A 14,691-nucleotide genomic window follows, 5' to 3' on the forward strand; every position below is an offset into this window, starting at 1 on the left:
ACTCTACCTTATAGGCAAGGCAGAATCATTAAAGGACTGTCTGTAAGGGGGAAAATGACACGATCCACCTCAAATTTATGAAAAATTACTCTGGCACCATTTCGAGAACAGACTGCAAGAAGCTATGAGTCAGAGGTGCTGGCACAGCTCAGAGGAGATGATGAGGGTCTGGAAGAGAAGCAGTGGTAGGAATGGAAAGGAGAGCTTTTAAAACATATTTAGGATTCAAAATTGGCAGAACATGATGAGCTCTGAATGTCAAAAGTGAGGGAGAAAAAGGAGTTGAGGATGATTGGCAGAATTTTGGGTGGATAAGCAATACAGAGAAGATTTGGGAAGGGTGGGAGAAATTAAATGTAGCTTGAGGTGCCTATGAAACATTTGGGAAGATATTTCAAGAAAGCAGTTGGATCAATAACTAGCTTTTTCTAGCTGGCTGGCTGACTTTAGGGTGGTGGGGTTGAGAGAGACAAGGTTGAAGAAGTATATGCTTCACTTTCAAATTTCTTGGTGAAGGCAAAGGTAAATTCATTCCTGCAGTGGGGGGGCGGGGGGGGGGGAAATGGGTGCTGGAGTATGTATTGAGGGAATTCACGATAAAAATGGTCAAGAACAAGGAACAGATTTCCCTACAGTGTTGAAGCCTACTCATTAGAAATTATAAATTTGCATCAGGGTGAAGGTACACACATGTGGAAGCAGAGAAAGTGGCCTGAGAGCTTGCTCCAAGGTTAGGATTTTTTTTTTTGGGAGGGCAGCAGACTGCAAGTCAATGCCAGGAATCAAGCTCTGATATCCAACCCCTGTGCAGTGCCCAGTAGGAAAGTCCTCCCCACCCAGCACAGGCCTGCTATTGTGCCGTGATGCCCGCCTCTGTTAGGGCATCATGGCACAATAGTGTTAAGGTATGATGGGAGACAGGGATCAAGGCTCATTTCCCCCCAGATCTATATCCAGTATATGCAGCATTATTTGTTAAGAAGACTCTTTTTTCCACAGAACTGCTTGGCACCTTTATCAAAAGCAACTGAACATATGAGCATGTGGGTCTATTTCTGAACTTCATTCTGTCCCACTGACCTATTTATCTGTCCTAAGGTGAATACCAACCTGTTTTGATTACCTAACTTTAATTTACATACCTAAAATTGGGCAGCATAAATCTTTCAAATTATCCTTCTAAATTGCAGACTGTCTTTGCCTTAGCTGGTCTGGCTCAAAGGATAGTGTTATCTGCGGACCAAAAGGTACTGGGTTCGATTCTCGTCAAGGGTACGTACCTGCTTGCAGGCTCCTCCCTGGTCTGGGCTCCTGCAGGAGGCAACCAATCAATGTGCTTCTCTCACATCGATATTTCTCTCTTTCCCTCTCTCTTCCACTTTCTTAAAAAAAAAAAAAAAAAAAAAAAAAAAAAAGCAATGGAAAAATATCCTTGGGTAAGGATTAAAAAAAAAAAAAAATAAGTAAATATATTGCAGACTGTTTTTGCTATTCTAGTCCCTTCATATTTCCATATAAATTTCAGAATGTTTGCCAATTTCTATAGCAGCATGCTGAATTTTTTACTCAAACAGCACTGAATAAAAGCTTCAATTTGGAAAAAAATGGTATCTTATTACTGAGTATTCCAATTCAAGAACATGGTATATCTTTCTTTCCATTTATTTAAGCTTTCTTAAATTTATCTCAGCAGTATTTCATAGGAATTTGATAGTTTTAATGCTACTATAAATTCTTTCTTTTTAGAATAATTACTGTTTTATATCTATTGCTATAGGATAGCTAATTGCTGTACATAAAATTAAAATTGATTTTTACATGTCAAACTTGAAGTTGAATTCTGTGTTAAATTTGCTTAATAATTTTAGTAGTTGTTTCTGTATTCCAGTCATGTTATTTAGTTTTGTAAAGATAGTTTTACCTGTTTCTCTACCATATTTTTCAGGGATGATCATATTACCTAGTATTTCCAGAGTCAGATTGAATAGAAGTAGTGCTAGTAGACACCCTTACGTTGTTCCTACAAGTTTCATCATTAAAGAGATGCAGCTTGTTCATACCCTCTGTCAGATTTCTAGTTATCATTTAAAAAAAAAAAATTGGATAATAAGGATTGGAAGAGTTAGGTTAAATGCTTTTTCTGCATCTGTTTAAGATGATGTTTTTCTTCTTTATTATGTTAATATGGCAAATTGACTTTCAAATATTAAGCCAATTTTGTATTCCTGGGATAAACTTTATTTAATCAAGCTGGATCATCCTTTTTAGATATTCCTGGATTTAATTTGATAATGTTTTGTTAGGAAATGTTTTGTTTTGCATTTGTGTTCGTGAGAAAGAAAAGGAGTTGGGAAAAGTTCTTTTTTTCTCTAGTCCAGTGGTTCTCAAGTTGGGTAGAAGAGGATTTTTGCTACACAGGGGGCATTTAGCAACATCTGGAGAGTTTTTTAATCCTAATAAAGAGGGAATATGCTAATTGACCCTCACACCATCGAAAGATGGCAGCACCCACAGCCAATAAGGAGGGAATATGCTAATTGACTGTCACGCCCTCAAAGAAGGCAGCACCCACAATGGCAGCACCGCAATGACAGCGCCCAGTCCCCTCAGCCCTGCCATCTGCCCAGGCCTAGCATATCTCTGGAGTCTCCTAGTCCCCTCAGCCCCCCAGCCCTCCAGGGCCAGCCCGACGTACAGAAAAGCCTCGGATGGTGGCTGCTCGAGGCTCAGGTAACCAGGGCCGGCAGAGGCTTATGCTCCTGGCAGTGGCAGCAGCAGAGGTGTGATGGGTGTGTCACCTTCCCCTGGTCGCTGGGTTGCCTCCTGCCCCTGAGGGCTTCTGGACTGTGAGAGGGGGCAGGCCAGGCTGAGTGAGCTCCTCCATTTCCAGTGCATGAATTTTCATGCACCAGGCCTTTAGTTTAAATATACTTTTATTGATTTCAGAGAGGGAGAGCTAGAGAAAGATAGAAACATCAATGATGACAGAGAATCATTGATAGGCTGGCTCCTGTATGCCTGCCACCTGTGTTTGTGCCCTGACTGGGAATCAAATCTTGACCTCCCAGTTCCCAGTTTATAGGTCGATGCTCAATCACTGAGCCACACTAGTCAGGCTCTGGAGAGGTTGTTATCATAATTGGTTGGTTCTATTAGCCTTTATGGGTAGAATACAGGAATGCATGTCTTCTTATAAGCTACATCCAACAATGCATGGAACAGCTCCCTCAAAAAAGAATGACCTGGTCCAAAACATCACTAATTCCAAGGCTGAGAAATCCTTCTCTAGCCGCTGAGAAAGTCTGGGTGAGGTTTATATTATTTCTTATTTAGGTGCTGGAGGAAAGCTCATACTTATTTAAAAATATAACTTCTTTAAACTGGCTCAAGAAGAACCAGAAAATGTAAATATCCTTATATCTACTAGAAAAATTGAATTCATAATCAAAATCTTTCCACAAAGAGAAATGATCAGGTGGCTTCACCAGTACATTTTGTGATACTTAAATAAGAATTTTTATTAATCTTACACAAGCTTTCAGTAAACAGAAAGGAACACTTCAACACATTTTATATTACTATGATACCAAAACCTTAAGTTATTACAAACTAGTATCCCTCGTGAACACAGACACATGGAGTTTTAAGAAAATATTAGCAAATCAAATCCAGTAATACATAAAATGGTACTGCTTCATGGCCAAATGAGTATTTTTCCAAAATGTAATGGTGGCTACACATTAAAAAATATATCCATGTAAATCTTCACATTAAAAGAATAAAGGGGAAAACCATATAATTACATCAATAAATGCAGATAAAGTATCTGACAAAATTCTGACAAAAACTCTCAACAAACTAGAAATAAAAGGGAACTTACTTCAATTTGATAAAGGGCATCTAACAAAAACCTACATTTAATATTATATTTATTGGTGAATTATTAACTGCCTTTTCATTGAGAACAGAGCAAAGTTGTCTTAATGGTCAATATTTACTTCTATTCATTACTGTAATGGAAGTTCTATCTAATGGAATACATCAAGAATAAGAAACTTAGAAAGACAAAAATAAAGCAGTTGTTATTCACAGACAACATAACTATGAACTTGAAAAATCCTAAAGCATCTACCAGAATCCTGCTAGAATATGTGCATTCAACAAGATTGTAGTACATAGGCTAAATATTAAAAAAATAAATAAATCTGGCTCTGGCCAGGTAGCTCAGTTGGTTAGAGCATTGTCCCAATATGCCTAGGTTGCAGGTTTAATCCCTGCTCAGGATACCAAGAATCGACCAATGGCCCTAGCCGCTTTGGCTCAGTGGATAGAGCATTGGCCTATGTACTGAAGGGTCCTGTGTTCAATTCTGGGCAAGGGCACATGCCCAGGTTGTGAGCATGCAGGAGGCAGCAGATCAGTGATTTTTCTCTCATCCTTTATATTTCTATCTCTTTCTCCCTTTCCCTTCCTCTCTGAAATCAATAAAAATATATTTTTAAAAAGGAATCAACTAAATGAATGCATAAATAAGTGGAACAACAAATTGATGTTTCTCTCTCAAATCAATAAATGAAAAATTTAAAAACATTAAAAATATGTTTTCTAAATGTTACCAACAAATTCAACAAAAAATGTGCAGGACTATTGCATGAAAAACTACAAGGTATTTTGTGTTCAATTTCAAAAGATCTAAATACATGTAGAGATATACCATGTTCATGAACTAGGAAACAATATTTTTAAAATAATTCTTCCAAAATTGATCTAATAATAAATTTGCTTTCTTAAAATAAACTAAAAAACTTAATCTAAAATGTAAAACTGAATCCTAGAATACCTAAAACAGTTTTTATTAAGTTGGACGACTTATACAATCTGACTTCAATATTTACTACAGTGACACTGATATAACAATGGAAATATAGATCAATGGAACAGAAATCCATAAATGTGTAAGTGTGTGTATGTGCCTTTTGAAAAGACATCAGGCAATTCAATAAAGAAAAAGTAGTTTTTTCAACAATTGGTGTTAGAATAACTGTATATCTGGATAGTAAAAGAAGAGACCTTGAGCCCTAACTCACACTATAAAAATGTATTTGAAATGAATCATAGACTTAAATGTAAAAGTTAAAAGTCTACAAGTCCTATAAAAATCATAGGAGAATATCTTTTTAGCCTTCATCAATAAAAAGTCCTGTTTTTCAAAAACACCACTAAGGAAATAGAATGGCAAGCAGCACACTGAGAGAAAATACTCACAATTCATATATCTGATGAAGGTTTTATATCCAAAACATGAACTTGGATGTTTAGAGCAGCTCAGTTTTGTTTTGTTTTTTTTTTTCCTTCCCAAATGTAGAAACATTCTAAATGTTCATCAACAAATGAACTGACAAACAACTTGTGGTATATAATGAACTATTTATTACTCAAGAATTATTTATTACTCAAAAATAAAAAAGTAATTGACTAATGAAACATGAAGCAGCACGGTAAATCTCTAAAACATATAGTATAGTGAGTAAAGGATGCCAGATACACGTATATACTATCACATTTATTTGAAGATTTAGAATGTGCAAAACTATCTTTTGTGAGAGAAATCAGACCAGTGGTTTGCCTGGGCCAGAGGTTTGCAGGAAGTGGGTGCGGTGGTTAGGTGGGCTTCCTGCTAAGTGACATTCTGGGGTGATGACATTTGATACTAATTGGGGTATCAGTTACACAGATATATTCATTTGTTAAAACACATCAAATTTGATGTGTGCATTTTATTAAATGTACGTTTCAATAAACTTTATTGAAAAATAATGTTGATTAAAACAGTACAAAGCCGAAACTGGTTTTGCTCAGTGGATAGAGCATCAGCCTGTGGACTGAAAGGTCTCAGGTTTGATACAGGTCAAGGGCATGTACAGTGGTTGCGGGCACATCCCCACTAGGGGGTGTGCAAGAAGCAGCTGATTGATGATTCTCATCAATGTTTCTAACTCTCTAACCCTCTCCCTTCCTCTCTGTAAAAAAATCAATAAAATATATATATATTTTTTAAAGTACAAAAATTTTTATCAAAAAAATTTAACATATACTGAGATGTATTAAAATTAATAACTACAGGGTGTCCTATACTTTGAATAACTACTATAATAATTCCAATGGGTTAAATCTGAAAAGAAAGAAGCATCAATTGAGCTATCAGCTCAATTAAAATCTTGTGGTTTTTTTTTTAAACACCCTGTATGTTATTTCCAAAACTACACAGCACCAAATATTAAATTCAAGAAACATTTACTGACCACATATTTTATAACCATTCCTTCACTGTGTGAGGCAACATAAAGTTAAAACCTAATAGTCAGTATTTTTTATCACTTCATACAGTCCAGATAAAATGTGTACAAAATTCACTGAAGAGCTATGACTAATATGGGGAACATAACTAGTTGATATGATGAAATTATTAGGAATAGTTCTGTTATTCTATTCAGCATCTGTTTGAGCTGTTAAAGTACTGATAAAATGATTAAAATCAAGACAGCAGAAGAAAAGAGTTTTAAACTCATGACATTTAGGACTGCCACTCTGTATAAGTCACTCTCAAGTTGCTAAGATTTTATTGAGTGATATCTCCATATTTTATTGGATAAAACTTATAAAATACTAGATGGGAATCTTTGAGTAAACCCGATGTAGGATGGAGAAAGGAAAACACTTTCAGTTCTTCAAGTTCCAAAAAATACTAATAATCCAAAATTCTTGAATTTTTCTTTCTATTTTGCCCAAATCTCATATCATGATAGTCTGTCTGTCTGAGCTTGAATGGCAAAATTTAAATGTCATTCAGGACCAATTGAATACCACTTGTATTTGCATTCTTTAAAAAGTAGAAAAACATTAACCTTTTGTTTTATTGAATTAAAATGCCACGGAAATGCTGATGTAGTCTTGGGAGACTGGGGTACTTTTACAAAGAAGAATAGCTGTCATTTATTAAACACAAAGAACACTTACTTGATAGGATGCCTTCTGACAAAAAGCAGATTGGTATTCTCATCATAGAAAAGGCATTATAAAAAAAATCTAGCCTAGACCTCTGAGATTTGAATAATTTAAAGCTGCATTTGGTGCAATTTGAATTTTTCTTTAGGGAGGCAAAGTTAAATACCTTTAATTTGTTCTAATTATTTCAAATTTGCAAGTTAATTATGGCTGATCATTAAATAACAAAAAGGACTATCATCTCCATAGAGTTTTACCTCCTACCCTCTGCATTACTTAAGCTAGATTTTAGTATGCATGAATTAACTTTCTAAATAATCACACAATTTGACTAAATGGCTCAGTAAAATGAGCTCTGATCCTCAGAATAAGCATTAATGGACATTAGAAATGCTATTGGGACTCTTGTTACATTATAAGTATTTTTAATAGGGCCTTATTTACTAATTTTTATGTACTGTTCAGGCTAGAACACCATATATATATTATTTTGGTTTACTGGAGGAAAAGTTCAATCTTTGAGACAATAAAAACAAATGTCCATTAACACAAACTAGATTCATTTTGAAAGATGCATGGGATGTGGTGATGGATTTTAACTTGTTTTAGCTGTTCATCTCAATGAATCAATCTAGCAAAATTGGTCTGCTTGGTCTGGAAATGGATTATTATGGATCCATGGATGTGCTAAGTGATTCAAGTAGCGAAAGGAGGTCCAATAAGCTAGGATTTAAATTCTACCTGCTACTTTGAAAGAAAGAATCCACGGTGTCTTGTGTTGGGAGAGTATCTTGTCACCAATCCTGTGCACACTTGGCTATCAATGAATGTGCAGCAAGATGGCACATGACCCTACTGCTCAGAACTCTTACAAATAATTTTCTTAAATATCCCAACTAAATCTTCATATTCCCCAGAGATGAACCTGTAAATCAGAACAAAATATTTTAAGACCAAGAAGTTTAAAGGATAAAATTTCAAAAGTGATGTAGTCCACATACTATCAGATCTTCCTATTTCCCACTTCAATATCATCAGTACAAATTTTGTTTCTAAATACCCAATGAATTTTCCAATAACCTTCTCTATGTCAGTTCTATGTTTGGGCATGGGAGTACACAAAGAAATAAATGACTATCTTTGAATATTTACAGATAATCAGGAAGAGACAGCCCAATAATGAATACACAATGTGGTAGGTTGGTTATGACAGCAGCATAACCGAAGTGCTATTGGGAGCTAACCCATGTAACAGGAAGCTTGGGAGGAGAGAATGGAGGGTCATAAAGGAAACAATGCAAGGAAAGTCAGAAAAAAAGAATGATAAAAGTAACTTACTAGCATAAGCTATGCAAATGCACTTGCTTGGTTCCTTGTTTCCATGGCACAGGAAGACAGGAGGGGGGCAGTGTGGGCGACCCGGTTGGCATGCAGAGGCAGTGAGGAGCAATCAAGCTGGCAGGGGTAGGGGGGTCCAGTTAGGGGTGAGCAGACAGGCAGGCAGGTGAGTGAACAGGAGCCAGCAGTCCAGGATTGTGAGAGGGATGTCCACCTGCTGGTTTAGGCCCTATCCCTGGGATTGGGCCTAAACTGACAGTAAGACATCCTTGAGGGGTCCCGGATTGGAAAGGGTACATGCAGGCTGGGCTGAGGGGACCCCCGCCCCCGTTCACATATTTCGTGCACCAAGCTTCTAGTATTTTTATGATTATACTAAGACTAGAGGCCTGGTGTCCCTCAGCCCAGCCTGCACCCTCTCCAATCTGGGACCCCTCGAGGGATGTTAAACTGCCCGTTTAGACCCGATCCCACTTGGTCTAAATGGAAATCCCTCTCACAATCCAGGACTGCTGGCTCCCAACTGCTTGCCTGCCTGCCTTCCTGATTGCCCCTAACGCTTCTGCCTGCCAGCCTGATCACCCCCTAACCACTCCCCTGCCAGCTTGATTGATGTCTAACTGCTCCCCTGCCAGCTGTTTGCCCCCAACTTTTCTCCTCTGCCGGCCTGGTCACCCCTAACTGCCCTCCCCTACAGGGTTGATCGCCTCCAACTGCCCTCCCTTGCAGACCTGGTCCCTCCCAACTGCCTTCCCCTAATGGCCATTTTGTGTCCACATGGAGGCAGGATCTTTGACCACATGAGGACAGCCATATTGTGTGTTGGAGTGATGATCAATCTGCATATTACTTTTTTATTAGATAGAATTATATAGGATAGAGGCCTGGTGCATGGGTGGGGGCCAGCTAGTTTGCCCTGAAGGGTGTCCTGGATCAGGGTGGGGGTTCCCTTGGGGCGTGGGATGGCCTGGGCGAGGGGCCTGTGGTGGTTTACCCCCTGGCGACCCAAGCAGAGGCCCTGGTATCTGGAGTTTATTTACCTTCTACAATTGAAACTTCGTAGCCTGGAGCAGAGCCAAGCCCCCCCCTTACTCTGTGGCTGCCACCATTTCTATTTGGTTTTATGTATCTTCTATAATTGAAACTTTGTATCCTTGAGTGGAGGCCTAGGCTGGTCAGGGTGCATGGAAAGCTTGGTTTCCGTTGCCTGGAAAACCCAAGCCTCTCAACTGCTCTCTGTGGCTGTAGCCATCTTGGTTGGGGTTAATTTGCATACACACTCTGATTGGCTGGTGGGCGTGGCTTGAGTGGAATGATGGTTAATTTGCATATTACTCTTTTATTAGGTAGGATTTATTGTGTTTTCACTCTCATTATCTCATGAATGTACAGTGAAATTTTCCAGGAAATATAATATATGACATCATGACAGATTTCACTCAGCATAATGTCTTTGAAAGTCATCTAAATTACTGCATCTGCAATAGCTTGTGCCTTCTTATTTCTGTGTTGCATCCTATTGTTTTGATTTACCAGTTTATCCATTCATCCATTAAAGTACATTTAATTAGAGTGGCTTCCTTGTTTTGGCTACTGCAAATATAAGTTACTATGACACTTCATGTAATAAAGGGAGCTCCTAACCTTTAGTAAGAGGATAAGTCTTCTGGCTCTTACTATTTGACAATACCATGTTTATAAAGGAGTCCTGTTTCTTAATTTTCAACAGAAGTTTTGTGACAAACTTTAAAAATACCATCCAAAGTTGCAGAGATCAGACTGTGTCATTTACATTAAGGGAATGCTTATTGCCTGTTTACTGAAGGAAAGTCCACTTACCTTCAAATAAACTCCTTGAAAATGTATCAGGAGTTCTAATTCCAATTTGTCCTTCCCTTCTGCTCATTCAAGAGACTCCCATTAACCCCTCCCAATCAACAAGCATCACAAAAATAACCCATTTCCTGGCATTTACTCAAGTGTTTTGAGCTCTGACTACTGAGTAAAACTAGCAAGAGGCCACTCAGCAGGCTTCCCTGTCTCCTGGCCCAACGCGCAGAGGACCTCCCTCTAGGGCTTTGATTACTATATAGGGCACAACTAAGTTGCCATCCTGCGACTCAGAATCAATAAACCTTCTTTAAAAATACTGGGTGCACCAGCAGGCTACAGCACCTTTTATGTTTTCACACACTCATACGACCATAAGTATATACACAGCGCTCTCCACTACAGGGCCTCAGAACTGGCTCACAGCCTGTTTCATAGCAGGCAGCTTTTGGTATATGAATAGCAATTTTGAAATCCATTTTTTGGCCAATAGGTCCCATTCATAGAACCATCATCCACTGAAGTAAATGAGAATGTAATAGAAAACTGAGTAAAAGAAAAATAGCATTAAGAGGGTTTCAAAGAAAACACTTTAAAAGGACCCATAATTAGAGCAGCCAGGTTCCAGGTGTGAGCTATTGAACTGTGGATTTCCTACAGTTTGGGCTATGCCCGGGGACCCATTTGACCTAGAATCCTTCAACAGGATGAAAAGCCCTAGAGCATAAGGCTAAAATAAAAGCCTTACTTACCCCACTGTGACAAGTTTGAAGGAAATCAATCATGCTACTTAAAGTTAATAGTTATATATAATTTAGACAAAGGCAGTCCTTTGCATGTTTTTCTCATATGTTTGTTGCTGTTGGCATTGCTGTATAGTTACCAAATGAGCCATAGTTTTCAAATTCTGCAATTTAAAATCGGTCTCCTTGTGTTGTGCTGCTTTGCAAAAAGGCTTTTGTGCGGTAAGTGTGTTTTATCAAAGACCTCCCTGAGAGGTGCCACACTGGGTTGCTTGGAGAAAGGTGAGAGGCAGGAGCAGGAAGATGCTAAGTGTGAGTATATAATAACTACCTGGTTATGAAAAGCAAACCATGATAGCATATTATATCTATTAGCTCATTAATTTACAGATACAAGCTCCTTTTTCTTTTTATTTATTTGTTTATTTATTTATTTATTTATTTATTACATGGCTTAAAGACTCTGCAGACAGAATGAAGCAGTCAGAAACCATGGTTCAAAAGACTGGCTTCAGATGGCACCACTTAGCCATCTTTGGCACTTATGTGTGCTCTGGAGCAAGGACAATAATGATACTACAGTAAAAATATGCAAAAATTACTTGCTAAAGGTAATGACAATAGTATCATAATAAAGAGTTTACTGAACATCAGTTACATCATAGCAGGATATGTAAGACATAAATGAACTCACACAACAAGCACAATCTGAGCACAGAAAGAATCTTTTCTAGTTGGTCTCAAGTAATAGATGTCACCTTGGAGCTTTCTGAAAATGCAGGTCCCTAGGCCCCATTCACAGAAATTGTGATACAACAGGCTGAGGTTAATGTACTTGGTTTCTTCCACTATTTCTCCTCTAACATGGACTTCAGTTTCCATAGCTCTGTGAAGGGACTAATACCTATCGACAAGATTCCCCCTAAACACCATTTCAGCCGCAACCCACAGGTTTTTATATGTTGTATTTTCAATTTCATTCAGTTCTGTGTTTTCATTTTCAACCCTAGTCTGCTTGCTCTACAAATTACTTACATATTTCATCAGATATGCATTTTGCTATTTTCCTTGCAGCCCGACAAGCACGGGTGTTCTCACTCTTTAATCTCTGCCAATATGAAGAACAAGAAGTGAGAGTTGACTGCTTTTTCCTTAATGAGTAATAAGCCAATCATGTCAGAACTTAGAGACGGACCCTTCCAGACGGAGGAAACTGAAAATACAGAGGGGTTGGCTGAAAATAAGCTAAGTATATCTTCTAGGATCCAAAAGGCCACCGTGGCTGGAATATTGTGAGCAGAATGACAGCAGATAAGACAGAGATGGAGCGAATGCTAGGTCACAGCATGGAGGGCATGGTAAATTGATAGAGTTTAGATTTGTATGTCAAACATGAGTGGAAGGCATTGGAGAGCTTGAAGCAGAGGCTGGACTTGGATTCTGACATACCTTTTAAAATGACCACTCTGACTACTGTGTCAAGGATGGGTTGCTGGTGCTATAGGTAGGAATAGGAATACCAGTTGGCAGGCCACACAATAATACCAATGGACATGGTGGGTTGGATACAGTGAAGCAATGGAGAGGGAGGGAAGATGACAAAGCAAATATTTTTGAAAGTAGGGTCCATAGGACTTACTAATGAACTGGATAAAAGAAGGAGGGGTGAAAAAAGGAAGAGTATAAATCAAGATGGTTTATGCAGTTTTTTACTTGAGCAATAGGACACAAATCTATTTGAAATGGGTAAGATGAAAGGTTTAAGTTTGTGTTTTCCAAACATCTTTTCTTTGTCAGCTTGGAGGTATTCTGTAGGAGAGCAGGGTAACCATACGTTTCATCTGCTTTCTCAGGTCATAAATCATCTTAGAATTAAGAATCAAGTCCAGAATTAATGTCTAGTTTATTGGCATATAATATGCAGAATCCATTACCTTTCTATTTTTTTTTAAAAAAAATTAATCCACATTTAGCCTCTTGGCACCTCCACAGTTGACTACAAATCCTCAAGGCTAACAGTAAAGGTCTTTCAGCCTTATCTATAGGAATTGTTTTGACACTGAGATGTAGATAAACAAGCTAGAAGAACTGAATTTGCATATCTATATCTATGTATGTGAATGTGTGTCCATACATATTTAAAATCAACTCTTCACTTTATGCTTTTGTTTTCTTGTAAAAATGGTTGTTCTACTCTTTCTAGACCAAAGATCCTTCTTCTTGAGAAGAAAATAACTGAGGAGTGTTCCATTCTCCTTGCCCATGCGCTAGCACATCTTAGGTCCTAAATAATAAGCCTATCCTTGATTTGCCCTTAAGCCTTTAAACAAAATCAGATAAGCTATTCCAGTCATCCACAGCATGTTTTAAAACCCTCAGCCTATTTTGGGCTTTAGTATATTTGATAGTATTCTTGCTGTTCTTTGAAATTCTCTTATATATACACTTTGATGTATCTTTTTATTTCTGTAATCACAATTGAAAGAATCCTCCCTTAATTTGCCAACTGATTTGTTTGCATGGTCAGAAATTATATGTTTGATAGCTTCCCGACTCTTTTGACTCTTATCTTTTTGAGTCTTAGATCAGAAATTCATGCTTCTCTCTTCTCAAGTTTTGGTTACACATCTAATTATGACTAATTTTTCATTTGTCAGAACTAGGCTGAACATGACACCTCCACTGGCTGCCTTCATCTCCTTTCAGGGAATTTAATGCTAGCAGCAGGCAGTCAAGATTCTTAAGAGTGGAGTAAGACTTCCAGCTTTCCTTTGTCTCTGACTTTACCAAAATGCTCTCCAGTATAACAACTGCAAGCGAGATGCTCCTCCCTTAAGTCTGACAACCATCCAGTGAAGTTTTCTTGAGAAAAGCTAGGGAAACTGAGGCTCAGCGAGGGTAAATGATTTATCTAAGTTCATACAACCAATGTGATTGGCAGAGCTCACACTCTATCCCGATCTCCATGCAGTGGCTGGGCTATGAGATCACTGCACTGTATTGTCTTATAATGATTCATTCCCAGGAGTATGAATTCCACTCTTGTGCATATTTCCTGACATACATCATTACTTTGTGTCCTAGGAAATTTACTTTTCCAAAAGGCAGTACAAATTCAATGTTTCTAAAATCGATTGGACATGCAATGCCACCAGATGTCTTTTCCTTGTCAGCACAGGAGCGCTCCCCTCCCCCCACCCCGCCTCCTTTCTTCTACACAAAGAACCATGCACAGGTGAAGTATTTGCCGACAGCAAAGTGTAGCGAGGTGGGAAGTGGAAAAAAGTAGTTATAATTCCCAACTACAGCCATGTGGCTAGTTGCAGAGATGAGAACTATAATAATTATGAATATTTCTCCTTTACTCTGTTATGGGTATGTTTGTATATGTATATTAATTACATATTTTTTATTCTTTTCTCCGTTATCCCTTTATCGCCTAACTTAAGATGCACTAGGAATAATTACTTTTATACCACAGCACTGACATCATAGGACCTCAATGAGAAGAGTGACCATCACCCAGGACTTCACATTCTCTTGTGGGGAATGGGTTAGCATGTTACAGGTGTATGTGGGAGAAGGCGTATTATGTTAGTATGACCTTTATTGTCTTTATTTTGGAGATTAAGTATGGTTTGAAGAGATGTACTTGGTGCTAAGTTGACAAGGGATGGGCGACAACGGTCTTTTTGATATGCCAACTTAGCTAGGCTACAGTCCCCAGATAACCAAGCATGAATCTAGGTGAAGTTATTTTGCAGATGTGATTACA

The 14,691-nt window shown here is 38.2% G+C and overlaps 1 protein-coding gene across 2 annotated transcripts in view; it reads right to left on the minus strand.

Annotated features, from left to right (window-relative positions):
- The window catches only part of KIAA1328, a gene marked incomplete at its 5' end in the record, with an annotated part of 149,250 nt that overhangs the window by 37,547 nt on the left and 97,012 nt on the right, over positions 1-14,691 (minus strand). The window lies entirely within an intron of this gene.

The sequence above is a fragment of the Pipistrellus hanaki genome (genome assembly GCF_964339955.1).
Source record: "Pipistrellus hanaki genome assembly, chromosome: 6".
In the NCBI taxonomy this organism is placed as follows: domain Eukaryota; kingdom Metazoa; phylum Chordata; class Mammalia; order Chiroptera; family Vespertilionidae; genus Pipistrellus; species Pipistrellus hanaki.